The sequence below is a fragment of the Pangasianodon hypophthalmus genome, chromosome 2, assembly GCF_027358585.1.
Source record: "Pangasianodon hypophthalmus isolate fPanHyp1 chromosome 2, fPanHyp1.pri, whole genome shotgun sequence".
Lineage (NCBI taxonomy): Eukaryota > Metazoa > Chordata > Actinopteri > Siluriformes > Pangasiidae > Pangasianodon > Pangasianodon hypophthalmus.
In genome coordinates this window covers 15,121,223-15,138,288 of record NC_069711.1, presented here as the reverse complement: position 1 = coordinate 15,138,288, position 17,066 = coordinate 15,121,223, and positions in this window count along the sequence as shown.

Genomic DNA, 17,066 nt, shown 5'->3' with positions numbered 1-17,066 from the left:
TGTATCACTGTGCATCAGTGTGGTTAAGTCTTACTTCAGGATGTAGAATTAAAAAAAAAAAAAATCAGAAACAATTACTGTCTTTCAGTATTATAGATTTAGTCTTGCATCTAAATGGTTGGCCTGTAGTGTATTTCATATCTGAGGCAGGATATCTGAACCTCTGACCCTTTTGTCTTGCTATTCTTGTGAGGACCTTCCACTGATATATATATATATATATATATATATATATATATATATATATATATATATATATATATATATATATATATATGTGTGTGTATATTAAGAAGGAATTTTTCTCATGCAGACCCATCTAATGTCCCCACAAGGTCAAAACTGTCATAGATTTGTGCCCCAAGATATAAAAACATGCCTCTCTCTCTCTCACTCTCTCTCTCTCTCTCTCTCTGTCACTCTAAAAGCACTCCATCACCTGAAGTATACAATACCTGCAACAACACCCATATTATAAAATCACTCCATCATATAAACTCACACACACGTCACACAATTGCCAACACATGTGACCTACTTAGGTCACATAAAAGTACCAATTTTGGCAAAGGGTGCAGTAAGAGATGGTCTCTTTCCATGATACAGTGTACTCAACATGAAGCCAATAAGGTATTGAAGTACACATTCAATCCACTTCAAGACACAGACACACATTAGGTTGGTAAATCAGGTCAGGGTTGGTTATGACTTATTGATTATTGTGAACTTAAAAGCTGTGTGCATATTTACAGTATGTATGTGCATATGTGTGTGTTTGTGTATGCGTGTGTGTGTGTGTGTGTGTGTGAGAGAGAGAGAGAGAGAGAGAGAGAGAGAAAGTGAGAGAAAGAGATGTATTTGTCACAGCTATCCTGGAAAATGTCTAAGTTTTCTCTAAAATATCCTGACTGTTCCAGTCACATCATACCACATCCTGCTGAGTTGACCAGACCATTAATCTCAAGAGTGCACACTGTGTGTGTGTGTGTGTGTGTGAAAGAGGTCACACTCAGGTCTGGAATTTCCATTATCCATTATATTGCTGAAAAACATGTTGGAAGTGTGTGTGTGTGTGTGTGTGTGTGTGTGTGTGTGTGTGTGAGAGAGAGAGAGAGAGCGAGAGAGAGAGAGACCTTACAATACATCCAACAGGAAGCCTGGTGTGAATCTTCAGAAGGTAAATCTGGTTATCTCCTGACACACACTTTCATCCTCTTGAGCTTCTCTGATAAAGTCTGTGTGTGTGTGTGTGTGTGTGTGTCAGAATAAAGCTGTCAGAATGGATTTAACTGTTGAAATTTTCATCATAGTTACATACTCAATGGCTAAAAAAATCAGTGTTTAAAATTTACACTGTTTAAGATCCTATGATCTACTTTTAGTCACCTAATGCAAGTCTGTCAAAATACACAACTCATAAACTTCTAGACCAGCCAGTGTAGGTCTAAATAAATGCATGTTGTTTATGGCATATGTTATTATCACATATTTAAAAGTACTTAGTATTTATTTTAATTACCTGAAACAGTTTCTCCAGTTTCTTCCCACCTCTCAAAAGTGCATAACATGCAGATTGGCAACTCTAAATTGCCCCTTGGTTTGAATGAGTGTCTAAATGTGTGTGTCTGTGTGTGTGTGCATGGTTTCCTGCAATGGCCTGGTGTCCAATCCAGGGTGTATTCGTGCCTCTAACTCAATGATACTGGGATACGTACTGCATCTACCATGACACTGACCAGGATAAAGTGGTTACTGAAGAATGAATGAATGAATGAATGAATGAAAACTAAACAAAGTATATTATAGTAAAAAGTATAGTCAGTGATTCTGGTAGCAGATAGATAAAGCTAGCTGTTTCGAAACATCAAATTAAAAAAAAAAAAACAGCTCCTCCCTTCATTGTTTTCTCCAGTGCCATGCCCCAGAACATGCACTGTCTAGAGAAGAAGTCTAAGAGGAATACTAGTCCAAGAGGAGGAGATTTCTGATTTGACAGGCAAAGTGAGACACCTCTGTGGAGACATAAAGAATGTTTATGTAAAATATAGTATGACATGTAAAATCCAGCTAAATAGCAGTAACAATAAACATTACTGTAGGTAAATAAAATAAATAAATAAATATATAAAGAAATAAAGAACCAATACCTTTATTGAGAAATTATTATTGTGATCTGCCTAAGAAGAAGATATGATTTTATTCTACACAGTTTCTGCAATATAAAATGCTGCTGTACATATGAAAAGTCAAATTTTTTAAATAACTAAAATTCAAATGCAATTTTATAGGAATTTGGCAGCACAAGTACATATAACTTTTACACATGTATTTAGCCACACAAGCATAAAAACACACAGGAATGCACACATGCATCTATACTTTTCATTTCATGAACTTGTAAAACAGGGCTGTAATTAATCTTTCACACACTGTTGTGCTCTCTCACCCTTCAAGTTCAGAGCAGCATGTGAGCTCCACTTGCCAGCTGCTAGCTAAAAACCAGAGCCACGGCCTGTCAGCCCACTCTGCTCTCCATGCCTCACTTCCAAGAACGCACTGTACAGAACTCGTTCTGGGTAAGGGACTAGTGGATGGCTCTGTGTACACTGCTTTCTGAGGCCTATTGTTTCACTATCGAGCAGCCATACACAGAAAGTTGTCTCAGGAAGGCTGCCTGAGGAATTCCTTGCCTGAGGAGTGTATTCATCTCGGCATAGTGAGTGGGAGCGTGTGTTTCTGTGAGAGTGGGCCTAAAAGAATGCAGCACAACAGTGGATGGTACAGAGAAGGATCTTATCAATATATTTTCTTTCTTCCCATTTTAGTCATGTGAGTCTCACACAATTTCACACCCCTGCACACACATCATTTCTCTAGCTTCATTCATTCCAGACCTTTTTTTTACTGACAGCATGTTGTTAACTTAATGCTATAAACAAACAGTACAGCACTCAGGTTTACTGGGGTGTGCCCTCAAATAAGAACTTTTATTAATAAGTCTGCCAGTAATGAACCACTCATACCTGTAATGTTTGAATAGGCTGATGTGAACCAAACACACAGTAACACAAATCTAAAACTCTTGCCAAAGATACGCCTTGTGGGTGAATATACTAAAGAGTAATGTATTCGCCACTATGGTGTTTAAGTGTGTGAAATCTGTTCGACATTGTGGCACACAGAGTCATCTCAACAAGCAGGTCAACTAATTAAATAGGGGGTATCTATCCAGTAACGCAGACATGGTTCATATTTACACCAGAGCAGTTGAAGTGAAATAACGTAGCCAAAAAACAAAAAGGTTTGATCCTGAACCGGTTTGATCCTGAACTTAGGTTACTGTCTGTGTAGAGCTTTGCATGTTCTCTCCATGTCCACATCCAGGTTTTCCAGTTTCCTCCCATCTCCCAAAACATGCCTGTAGGTGGACTACTCTAATTTGTCCCATGCCTGGCATCCCATCCAGGTTGTATTCCTTCCTCATGCCCAGTATTCCTGGAAATAGGCTCCAGATCCACTTCAACCCCAGCCAAGATAAAGTTGTTACTGAAGATGAATGAATGAATGAATGAATGAATGAGTCAATTCATTATGAAAAAATATCAAGGTGGATGGTGGACCCAACACTTTTACCCTGGAGGATGCCACAAATGCACCTACACAGATATTTCATTAGCTAACCACAACCCAAGATTATAAACCCAAACTTTTCTTTCACTACTTGTTGTAGATATATACTGTATTGTTCATTTTATCTTCATTTATGTCTGAAAATCTATAGTGTGCTGCACCAAACACCCAGCTGTATTACCAGTGAAAAGTCTGCATTTCTACACTGTAATAGATGTACACATGCTTTTCCCTGATCTAAACTTTTTTTTTTTAAACCCTTTTATTTTAGTTTTTCTCCTACAGGGAATACATGTACAATAGTAGTGCCTACTGCATCAATTTACATTAATAACAAAAAGGATAGTATAATACACCTGTGCAAACATTCCCCTGATCTAAACTTGACATTAAGAACTTTGCACACATCCAGTGTGACTTGGTGTGTAAATCTCATTAACAGAATCAAAATATCGATCAGTGTGTGAACATCTATGCATACCCATATATGTGTGAGTTTCTGAGTATGTGAATGAGGTACAGTATCTGTGTTGGGCATGTTGGTGTTTTACTATACCACTTCCCTTACTGTAGGTAACAGATTATGGATGATAGTAATGGGGTAAAATAGGAATTGACATTTCAAAATTATTGGAATTCATAATGAATGCAAATTTTAATTAAAGTTATGTGAAACCCAGGCTATAGGGATATATCAGTATAACTGTATTGATGCAACAGCCTAAAGCAATACAGAAAACATATAGTTTGAGTTTTAGTTTCTTGTTGCCTTAAAATAAATACTAACCATTTACATCTTCTTCTTGATGTTGCCTATGTTTGACGTGTCGGATATCTAGTACCAGCAACTCCCATCATTGCTAAAACCAAGGAATTAAACATAGGGTACTTTGGAAATAACCTCAATTTTTCGCTGAGACACGCCCAGTCATCCAGTCAGACAGGCACATAGCAAGTGTGTCATTAATGAAACAAATGAATACGGGCCAAAATATACAGGCCAATCACCCAGAGAGTACACAAGGAAGCTATGCCAGAGAGACGGAGACGGTGTTCAGAGAAAGGAATGTTGTGGCATGGCCTCGTGTGCTGAGAGAACGAGAGAGCACTCTAAGGACTTAGGAGCAGACGAAGTGCAATGTGAGCCTGGCTTTAACAGAAATGTGATCATAATGAAATAGGCCAACTGACCGGTTGTGGTACAGCAGGTCTGGAGTTTGTCAACTTACCTGAGATATTTGATCCTGTGGTGCACATGTGTGCATAGTGACTACCAACTAGCATATACACCTATACACATACATACTGATGCTATCTCTATCATTCTTGAGTGTGTGTGTTTTTGTGTATGCATACCTGCAGCCCTAAGTGTGTTGTGTCAAGTCAAGTCAAGTGTCAAGTGGAGTTTATTGTCATTTCAGCCATATACAAGTACATAGTGAAACGAAACAACGTTTCTCCAGGACCACGGTGCTACATAAGACAACACAGAACAACACAGAGCTATGGGGACTACATAAATTAAACAAAAAGTGCACAAGTGCAAACGTGCGGACGCACAAGACAGAACAAGACAGTACAATAACTACAACGCCGACCAGTACGCAGTTCTGTTTGAAAGTGGCCAAGTGACAATAGTGCAAATAATACAGAGTTTTACAGAGTTCTACAGAGTTTACAGAGTTTTACAGAGTTCTGTTTGAAAGTGGCCAAGTGACAATAGTGCAAATAATACAGAGTTTGATATAAATAGCTGAAGTAATGTAAACATTACATGAAGTATGTAATCATGTCCTCTTCAGTAAAAACACTGTTCACATAGCTGAAAACAGTATGCTGTCTAACTCAGTGTGGATTTTGTGTGTATTCTCGGTCATTTCATGTTTGATTTCACATGTAGCAAATTAATAACACTGACCTGATTTAACATTCTCAATTTGATTTGAAAAAGTCTTGACACTGGTTGGTGGTGTGAACTGAAAGAAAGACTATACAGGACTTTACATGCTGTCTTTCTTTTGGTGACTTTGTAAATCTTTTAACAAACATATCAAAGAGCTCTATCAGGTGGTGCCAGGGCAGCGATCTACCATTTTTAATTCAGTCCTGACTTGAGTACATTGTGATCCAGCTACAGGGTGAGAAGGACTGAACAGGAGGACTGATGGCCTGGTAACTCAATAAGTACAAAGGCCAAGTCTGGAGCTCAGGACTTTGGGCGGATTATGACTTAGGGAGTGATATTGAGTTGTTAGTGTTAATGATAAAAACATTAAGGCTAGTTTTCAAATTGCAATCTTGTGTATGTGTTTGTGTGTGTGTGTGTGTGTGTGTGTGTGTGTGTGTGTGTGTGTGCATGTGTAAGATATGATATGTATACCCATGGTTCTCAAAGTTGGAATCAGGGACCTCTAAAGGTCCATAAATGATTGTCAGAGGGTCTGGAATGTCTTTACAATGAGATCAGGAAAGAGTACTGTTTAGTTCCTTAAAATGCATTGATACATCTTTCTGGTATCCTATGCATTTATTTTGCTGTATACTCAATGCAAGAACTGAAAACATGCTCTTCAAAAATTGGTAAAAACTTACACAGAAATATCCAGTAATGAAAATGCTACTTTATCCTCTAGTCATGTATATTTTTTATTCTTATTTTAGTCTTGAAATTGAGCTGTATAGCTCCTGCAGTGCTATTTTGGCTAGCAAACTATTCACAAAGGCAAAGGCAGAGATATTTCATGTCGAGCGAAACACTCACCATTTTGTTTATATCTCACCATTTTGTTTATATCTCTAATGTAATCTCTAATGTAATCAGCTCGTATGAGGTTCGCAGGCTATTCATTTGTGTGGGCATCTGGGATTATTCGTGTCTGTATAATTTATTGCTATGTAATGGGGTGTTGTTGTGTGGAAAAAAAATTACAAGGAAGCTGACGTACAGTGCCTTTGCATAAGTATTCATCCCCTTGAACCTTTCCACATTTTGTAGTGAGCTGTGGATTTCTCCAGCTCCCTCCGAGTTAACATTGGCCTCTTTGTTACTCCTCCAAGCAGTGACCTGGACATTTGGTTTAGGCAGAGTTGGGGAGCCGCAGCTGTTCCACATAATTTTGGGATAAGTTTGGGATTGTTTTTATAACCAAACTCTGATTGATACTTTTCCAGAATTTTGTTCTGAACATGTTTGTTAGCTTCTTGGTCTTCAAGATGATGTTTGTTATGTTCTCTAAGGTATTTTCTCTAACAAAGTCTGGGGCTTTCTAGGAACAGGTGTATATATACTGAGATCTCGTTACATTTTAATTGCACATGGGTTGCCTCCATTCAACTGTTTAGATGACTTCTGATAACAACAGGTTGTACCAGAACTAATTTAGGTTTCATAGTAAAGGGGATGAATACTTACGCAATCACGACTTTTACATTTAGTATTTGTAAATAATTTTTGTCATGGTAAAATCCTGTGGACATATTTAACATGTACAATATGTGTCATTACAGGTGCCGTATGTGTTTTTTTTCTCTTCAGTTTATGTGAGCAGTAGAGCAGTTTGTGTGTATGCCACAAAAGCATAGCTGTAATAAGTAAATGAGTGCATGTGAGGACACGTGCGTGTACACCTGCAGTCAGACAGACCCCTCTTTTCCCCTTCATCTTCTCAGTGGAATGGAGCTGCAACCCTCTCCTTCTCTTAGTCTCTCTCTTTCTCTCTGTGCACCTCTGTCTACATCATTACTCCTCTTTCTACAAAATATCCATTGCTTTTTCAGCATTCTCAAAACTGTGCCCAGACCTGTGTGCTTAAAGATTCATAGTCTCTCTACAAAACTGTTGTTATTTTATACAGGTCTTTTATCTACACATATACACACATATACACAAAAATCTTTCTTTCAGATATGATTAGTGTTAGCTATGTGATATTAACATCTCTCTCATGCACACTCTTTCTCTCTCAGTTAAGATTGGAGGAGTGCCAATGAGGCTGAGAGAGCGTCAAGGTGATATGAGCTACAGCTGATTGGTTGAAAGAAGGTGATGAACATTCAGGCTGGTTCCTGTTGGCTAAGACACACCTGAGACTCGGTGCTGCGTCAGTACCAGCTGCAGTGAGCACAATGGAAAAATACAGAGTCATACTGCTTCCACTCTGGCTGGATATCACGACACACATACACACACACACACACACACACACACACGTGTATTTACATGTGTATTTGACTTACTATAGTTAAATAATCCTACGCCCACCCTGTCTTTAACCATAAGCTTAACCTTAATAATTTAAAGGAAATCATTTTCCTTTAAATTTTTTTTAGGTTTTTATTTTTTTAAATAAATGCTTTGTTTTAGAGCAATCTTCATCATAAGGACCTGCCAAATATCTCCACAAGGTCAAAACTATCACATTTTACTACAATTACAGGCAATTTTATTCCCCATAAAGGGATAAAATCATGGCCCACCCATTTCTACATATCACACACACACAAACACAGTTGTGCATACAGTTGTGCTGTTTGCATTCTCATGACTGAGTGGAAATTATTTGCAATTTAATACAGAAAGTAAGGAAAAGTATGCAAGTATGTGCTTTTGAATAATTAGCTATTCTAAAATAAGAGAAAAGCATAACCAGGAGATGTGATTGGATTGAGATTTCATTAGCACGCAGCAGAGAGCAGAACCCACACAGTAGTATAGGGGAAGTATAAGACATCACTGAATACTGTGTATGAATGTTTTCCATCAGAGAAAACAAATTCAGACCACAACTGTATCAAAAAGTACAGTCGCAATAAGTGATCTACACTGTGCAACACTGATTACTAAGATTTTTCTTTCCAAATAAATCTTTTCACTTGTACTACAGCTTTGATGTACTTTTGTTCACCAGCTATCTTTTCTCTTTTTGGTACTGGCATAAACAGATGTTTTAAATGACACATAAGCATTGCACTGATGGAGAAAGGAAAAAAAAAAGATGCTACATGCCAACCAAGACCAAAGGAGGGCTTTATGATGAGCTGGCAGCAATGACCCAGTTGATCCCCATGAATGAAACTGACTCACTCTGATGCTATAAAAACATGTCTCTCTGCTATAATCCACCCCCTGTAGGGTTAATACTGTCTGCCTCTAAAATTAATACCCTAGTAAATGTAGAGGAAATACTAGCAATAAAAAGAATAGAGGAATATGAAAGAGATGAAAGAGAAGAAGGAGCATATGGAAGTAAAAGAAGTGATAGAATGAGGGAAAAGGACATGAATGAATGCATAAGACAGAAAATTAAAGAAGATAGAAGTAAATATGCCTGTGAAAACAGATGGCAGATAGGGGAAAAGGAATATGAATGTGATAGAAAGGCCTGAACTGTGGGAAAGATTGCAGAGAAAGGCTTTCCAACTGCATCAAAAAAAAAAAATCTTTAAATCCAGCTACATATGCACATGATCCAGTGCTTAGTGTTCTGCATCCTGGGTTTTTGTTCTACAGGCGCTGCTTCCACCCACAGGCATTATGCCTTATTATAGACTAAGTTGGTTGCTAACATTATGGATATAAATTTAAAAGTTTTCAGTAACACCTGCCATTAAATTTATGACTACCCAAAAACATGCATTTTTAAAATCATTTTCTCAAGTTGCTATGACAACCATATCCAAGAGCTATCGCAGGGTAGGCAGGCTCAGATAGGAGGGAGGTATCAAGCAGTTCTAATCCAGAATGATATCAATATAAGTAGACACTTTAACAGCTGTAGTCTTGTAGGTGGTGAGCTGATATGACATGTTCAAAAGATTTGTTTTTCCCATTACATGTTCATTTGTAAAATGTCCTTTGGTATCCATATATTTACACTATGTGGGCAAAAGTTTGTGGACACCTGACCATCACACTCATATGTGGGCCTTCCCCAAACTGTTGTCACAAAGTTGGAAGCACAGAATTATAAAAGATTTCTTTGGTTGTTGTAGCATTACTAATTCCCTTCAAATTGACGTCCATGAAGACATGGTTTGCCAAATTTGGAGTAAAAGAAATTGAGTGGCCTGCACAGAGCCCTGACCTCAGCCCCACTGAACAGCTTTGGGATGAACTGAGATGCTGACTGTGCCCCAGGCCTCCTCACCCTACATCAGTGCCTGACCTCACTAATGCTGTTGTGGCTGAATGGGCAAATCCTTACAGCTAAAATCTCCAAAATCTAGTGGAAAGCCTTCCCAGAAGAGTGGCAGTTATTTTAACAGCAAAGGGAGAATAAATCTGGAATGGGATATTCAACAAGCACATATGGGAGTGATGGTCAGGTGTCCACAAACTTTTGTCCATATAGTGTATGTATGGAAATTTCCATGTCAACTGTTTCTTTGCGATGCTATTGTTTAGCTATTAGTGTGGCTACATGCAGTACATTTTCAAATTTTGCTGCCAGAAAATGTATTATCTTGTCTAGCAACTGGCAATATTGTCTAGTAACAAAGGCTGTGCTGTGTGAATGAATGAATGAATGAATGAATCTACCATCTGTTCAGAGTTTTGCATGCTCAACCTGTGTTCTTGTGGGTTTCCTCCAGGTTCTTGGTTTTCTCTCACCCCTGAAAACATGCCAGTAAGCGAATTGGCAACACTAAATTTCCCCAATGTGCGAATGAGTGTGTGCATGGTGTGTTCCTGCTCTGCTGTCAGTGTTCCTGGGATAAGCTCCAGATCCACCACAACTCTGAAAAGGATAAAGGGATTACTGAAAATAAATGAACGAATAAATGCATTACAAGACCCAGTTGCGGTAACATCTAGTGCAGTGATCATCAACCCTGTTCCCAGAGATTTGATTTCCTACAGCGTTCAAATTCAGGTATTCAACTCTGGGACTCAGGGCTGGGACTGATTTCTGTAGGTAGTTCCACAGCAAAAGGGTGTGGATCACTCCTCAGGAGCATGGCTGCACAAGCTGAAACTCATCTATCAACGTTTCCTTAATAATTTTTGCTTTGATAGTGACATGAGTGTGCCTTGAATTATCACTCAGGTTAAAACATATAGTTATAGTTAACATGTGCAATGGAGTGGAATAAATGGCAATATTTGATTGAACTGCATTCACTGTTCTTTCAAAATATAAAGTCTTGAATACTGAAGTGGCATTAGTTATGCAGGAGTTATTGTCAATACTCATTGTATTTCAGTGTTTAGGTGTACCAGCTGTAGAGTTTGGTTCCATGGTTGCTCTGGCGCCTTCATTAAAGAAAAGCTGAGTCATGTTGATATTTCCAGTGTATTGTATCACTGTGTGGGCTGGTTACTGGAAGGATTTTAATGCTTTATGTGCACAGACAGCGTTATATCAGTGCTCTAGACACAACAGGCAACTAAATAAACCAAAACCAGATTAGGCTGTAGTACTGTACACTCTTAAAAAAGTTCCATCTAGCACCATGAAGGGTTCTTTTGGTTGTGCCTCTGGGAGAACCTTTAAAGGTTCTATGTAGAACCTTACAACAGAGGGTCTCACTTTCACAAAAGCTTCCAAATAGAAGCCCTTTAGGAAGTTAAGCACCCTTAACCATCCAACAATACCTTAAGGACACCCTTTCCCTTGTTTTTTAAATTAGTCTTCAAACAGGATTTCCCCATGACAATACCCAATTTGTTTGTACATACATATGTATATAATGTGTTTCATGAAGATTTCTGTGTACTTATATACATAGTACTTATTAAAGGTATGCACATTACATAAAATGTCAACCAAGCCTTATTTTTCTCATTTGAGAGAGAGAGAGAGAGAGAGAGAGAGAGAGAGTCAGATAGAGAACATTTCTATTCTCTTGAGTTTCACACACATGGAGCCTGGCACAGAGCAATCAACAAGATGTATTTCATAATTTAAAAACAACAGACAAGATGAAAGATGTGATTGCAGTCTCTGCTTTCAGAAGCTGTACTGTGGAGAATGGTGTTAAGGAGGGTAAAGCATCTATGAAGAGGAAAACATTTGCTTTGAGCAGGAGGTGGGCTGACACTGAGAGGATCTGTGCCAGAAAAGCTTATGTCTGTGCCAAAGCAGAGGCGCGATTTAAATATAAGCATGGCCAAGGCCCAACAAAAAGCACTGAGAGCAATGACCTCTTAGGGATTAGCACAGACACAGGAACAGAACAACAGCTCACATGCAATCCCAACAGAGGAACCTGGCTTCCCCATCTACTTCTAAGCAACTGGTGAATATAAAACCTTAAACATGAAGTATCACTCTGTCTGTATCACAAACATAAACACACCTGCCTGTCCTTTTCTGTTTGTTCTAACATCATTAGCATGTTAAGTTAAAGCTTGTGGCACAATAACAGCCATACAAGGCTATGGTTCAATGCAGGCTACGCACTTTAATTGTTTGTCATTAAACAGTCTGAGCCATTCACCGACGTCAGTATGCATATAACTGGTACTGATATAATGACACGCTGCATGATGGAGTAGAGTTTCATCTATTCATATGAGCAAAAAGAGGCACTCCCTACAGGTCATGCAATACACAAAAAAGCCACACAATATTCACTGAATGTCATAAACCCACTGACTGTCTGTTAATGCAAATTTAGGGAAGACAGATGAGAAATTGGAAAACAGATGAGAAAGGACTAGATTATAATGGAGGGTTATCTTAAATGGTTGACCTCAACAGTAGCCAAATCCCAGGCAAAAATAAATAAATACATTCTCCAGCATATAAGTAACAGATGCAAGAGAGGACAGAGTGTGCTGGATAGTCAAAAGAGTACTGGCTAGTCAAAAGAGTGACAAGCAGGTGTTGGGGATGCAAGGAAAGAGGGAACATAGAGCACAGAGCAAAGAGGGATAAAAAAAATACATGGGATCCCCTCTGAGTTTTCCTCTTCATGGACTCCTCCAACAATGTGTCCATCTCCTCTTTCTGGAATGGGTGGGGAGCTGTGTAATCAGATCCAAAATATCAGACGATATCTGTGATTAACAGCAGATGAGTGACTCATAGCGAAACAGTGGGAAATAGAAGCTGTGATGAAGCGCACACACACACACACACACGCACACATAGTGATACAGTCAGCCCAGTTGCTATGTCCATTAAGGGCAGACATTTGCAGACACTGTAGTAGGGCAAAGACTATCTAAAACTTCATTTAGACTTTTTCTTCTTCTCCTGACATCATTTTCTCTGCATCAGTCTGTGCATATTGTAGGTGTAAATAGACTAAACTGAATAATTAAAGATTGCTTGACCATAAACAAAGTCAACCTTGGAGATACACACACACATACACACACACACACACAAACATGTTTTATATACATATATATATATATATGTATATAAAATGTATATATATATATATATATATATATATATATATATATATATATATATATATATATATATATATATATATGACGAAATGAGTGTGTCCTTGTGTCCTGTCATCGGGCAGTTTATTGAGATTTATGGATGGAATATTGTCCTAATTGCAGTCAACAGAGGAAATGAAGCTTAAAGCTAGTTTGTGCTTTATCATTTTTAATCACAATCATCACTTAATGCTTATCTTTAGTTTGAGATCAGTGTATCCTTCAACAATTTCTCCACAGTACAAATCTTCTTTAGCAAATCTGTCATCAGTTTCAAATAAATTTAAGATCATCCTCTTAAACACACACACTTTCTCTTTCTCTCTCTCTCTCTCTCTCTCTCTCTCTCACACACACACACACGTACACACAGGCATGTGTAGGATAATATATTCCCTGACCATGCATCTCCTAAATGATGGACAGACCATTGTCATCTCAGCACCTTTATCATGTTTATATCACCTTATCACCTATACTTTTATCACCTCTTTCAAGCACCATGTGAGAAAACAGGGGGTTTCTCATTCCATGAACTCATCTAAATTCCATAGGGGTGAACAGGATCTATGGCAGGTGATCCAAGATAGGGAGAATTCCCAGACCACTGACGTAAGAGCTTCATTCAGCTGAAGTCTCCAGCACAGCAGTGGAAGTATCCTGTTTCTGCTTCTTTGGTAAATCATCATGCCAAAGAGTCACAGACACTGAGTCTTTTCAGACTCTACAATTTGATGTTTCTACAATTGGATTAATTTTCCCCTGTGGGTCAGTTCTGTTCAGGACATTACTTGAGAAGGCAAACCTCTGCCTATAAAAGCCACAGACAGTGTAGACAACAAGCCATGAAGTTCAGATCTGGGAACTGTAACAAAATTTCCATCATTGTTAAATGGAAGTCATTTGGAACCAGCAAGACTCTCCTCTTGCAACTGGCCAACCTCAAGGTCACTCTGACAGAACTACAGAGGTCCTGTGTGAAGATGGAAGAACCTGCAAGAAAGACAATCATCCTTTCAGCATCAGGCCTTTATGGTAGGCAGACAGAAGCCACTTCTTGTTAAAAAGTTGCCTGACTGCTCACTTGTATTTTGCCAAAAACCATGTAAAGGATTTTCAAGATTTTAAGGTCTGATAAAACCAAGATCAGACACTTTGGCCTGAATGCCAAGTTTCACATCTGAAGGAAACCAGGCATCACTTATCTACTGGCTAATTCCATCCCTAATTTGAAGCGTGGTGTTGGTAGCAATATGCTGTGGGAATATTTTTCAGCAGCTGGGATTGGGAGGCCTGTCAGGTTTTAGGGAAGGATAAATTGATCAACATCCAGAGACATCCCCCAGAAAAACCTGCTCAAAAGCCCTCAGGTTAGGGTGAAGTTTCATTTCTCCAACATGACCATGGCGTAAAACAAACAGCTAAGACAATGCAAGAATGGCTTCAGGAAGAGTCTATGAACTCTTCAGTGAACTCTGTGTCCTTCAGTGACCCAGCCACAGCTTGAACTTGAACCCAATTCAACAACTCTATGGAACTGAAAATAGCAGTACAGAGATGCTCCTGATACAACCTGAGTCTCAGAGGTTCTGAATAAAGGGATGGGAGAAGATGCCAAATTCTGATGTGCCATGCTTTGATGTGCCAAGCTTCATACCCAAAAGGACTTAAGGTTGTAAGCAATTCATATACATATATAGCTTTATATTTATATGTTGATTATCTTTGACTGGAAATCACCTTGGGGTTTCCACTGGTTTAAGTGTAATTACAGTGTAATTATAGTTTTCAGCTTTTTTCAGTAACTGAAAAACACTTCATACTCATTTCCATACTTCTCATCTGAGTTTTTTTTGTACTAGCTATTATGGCAATTCCAGCCTATCGATACCTGTTTTGGGCAATTTTGGCTTTTTGTTCTAACTACAAATATTTCAGATAAAATGAGTTTGTTAGTGTTCTGAAAATAATGTATACAAATGGTGTATAAATGAATGAAATAGTACAAATGCAGAACACCTGTACATTTGGTGCCAATAGGTGGTCAAACTGGCATAGCTAAAAATAACAGAATGTATGACTAAGAAGGCATTAGCATTAAAAATTCCAGGTGAGTGTTTGGCTCAGTGTGAAGGCAGGGTCACTGAAGTGTTCAGGTTAACTCTGAATTATACATGTTAAAGTGGCCCAGTGACAAGGTCACTTTTGGAAACCAGAGTCAAGCAGGCATGGCCGTAACCCAAACCCTCCCATTAACACTGCCAAGGAAAAATAGCTCTCTTATTTCACATACAGACACACACACACACACACACACACAGTAAGTGTCATACACAAAGATACTGCAGCCTACTCTGGCTCACTGATTTACACATAATAATACACATTTGAGGTGTATGTTGTTTGATAGCAATTTATTTGAAATCAGTTGGTATCTTACAATTAAGTTACAACACACAACGGACAAGTCGTGTACCTGCTCAAATGCCAAAGAAACAATGGAGAACAACACCCTTGCTTTTCCTGATTGGAAGTAATCACTCATGATTGGATATTTTCAGTTTGTAATGAACCCCAGTAAACCGCCAGATTATAAACTAACATTATAGTGACCAAAAACACACATCACTTTTTACTATGATTAATTGGCAAGGCAGGCATGACTGAAAGCAACATTATGTATATTTGTTATCTTACACTTATATTTGTGAAAGTGCTTGATACTGTATTTGATTCTAATATTTTCATATAAGGATGCTAAGCAATTTCTTGAATAATCTCTTATTCCACTGAAGATCCTAACTGCTAAATAAAAGGAACATAAATAAGACTATGGGGAATTACATAAACAAAGCTGCAGGGAATTACATAAATAAGACTACTGGGAATTATTAAATTATTAACAGAGATATACAATTAATGCAAGGTATGATGAAAGACAATAATGAAACACTGTGTTTAGAATATTTTCATATTGCTGCTATACAAATAGAAAATAAAGATGCCACAATGATTAAACCCTGTGGCACACATATGATAGGGCTGAAACAAGAATCTAGTGTTCAGAAAACTCATGCAAGATATATAAAAAGCAACATGAGATTCTTGATGAAGAACCCACCCCTAATGAGTAATCTCACTCCTACAGTATCATGGCCTTTTAAATCAGTGATTAGCTGCTTAATTCATCATCCATCATACATAAGTTAGAAACAATAGATGGAGAGAGAAAGAGAGAGAGAGAGAGAGAGAGAGACCCAGCACAACACAAACACAGCACAAAGAAAGAAAGAAAGAAAGAAAGAACAGTAACATGTGTTCATCTTGTGCAAAGGGAAATAGCAGGAAACCCTTACCAGATGTTTGGTATCCTTATGCTATGAAGAAACCATCTGCTGAAGAGAGGCGTGAATAAAAAAATGAACATGAACATGGGGGAAAGTGAGCTACTGTATATCACTTGGATACATCACATCATCAGTGTTACTCCTCTGCAATAACTACGTAATCTAGGAATGAACCATGTAAAATGCAGTTAAATTTGTCTGTACACATTCAGATATATGGTAGGGAAATATGAAATTTTGGCCCATTTCTAAAAATAGTGGCAAGAAATAATTGTGAGGCACACTTTGTGCTTGCATAATTACTGTCTCCATAGTCCCACGACTACAGCACCACCCAAAGAACCATGGCTGTAGGATCATATAAATTTTAAATTTTGCCATCTTAGTGTGTGAGTATCTTTTAGTAATGTATCTTGTACATTACGTGTTAGACCCTTGCGGGCTTGCTCGATAACATCTAATTCAAGCAACAAGTTCATGGATGGAGTTAATAATGCTAGGCTAATCCAGGGTTTCTCAAATTTTTTGCAACCAGGGACCCCTATAACTGTTAAAAATGAATAAATAAATAAATAAAAATGTGTAGACCTTCAGAATCTCTCACTCATTTAGAGAGTTATTATTTGACAGAGAAATAATGTTAGGAATATTAAATGAATTTAAAACACACACAAAAAAAAACACAA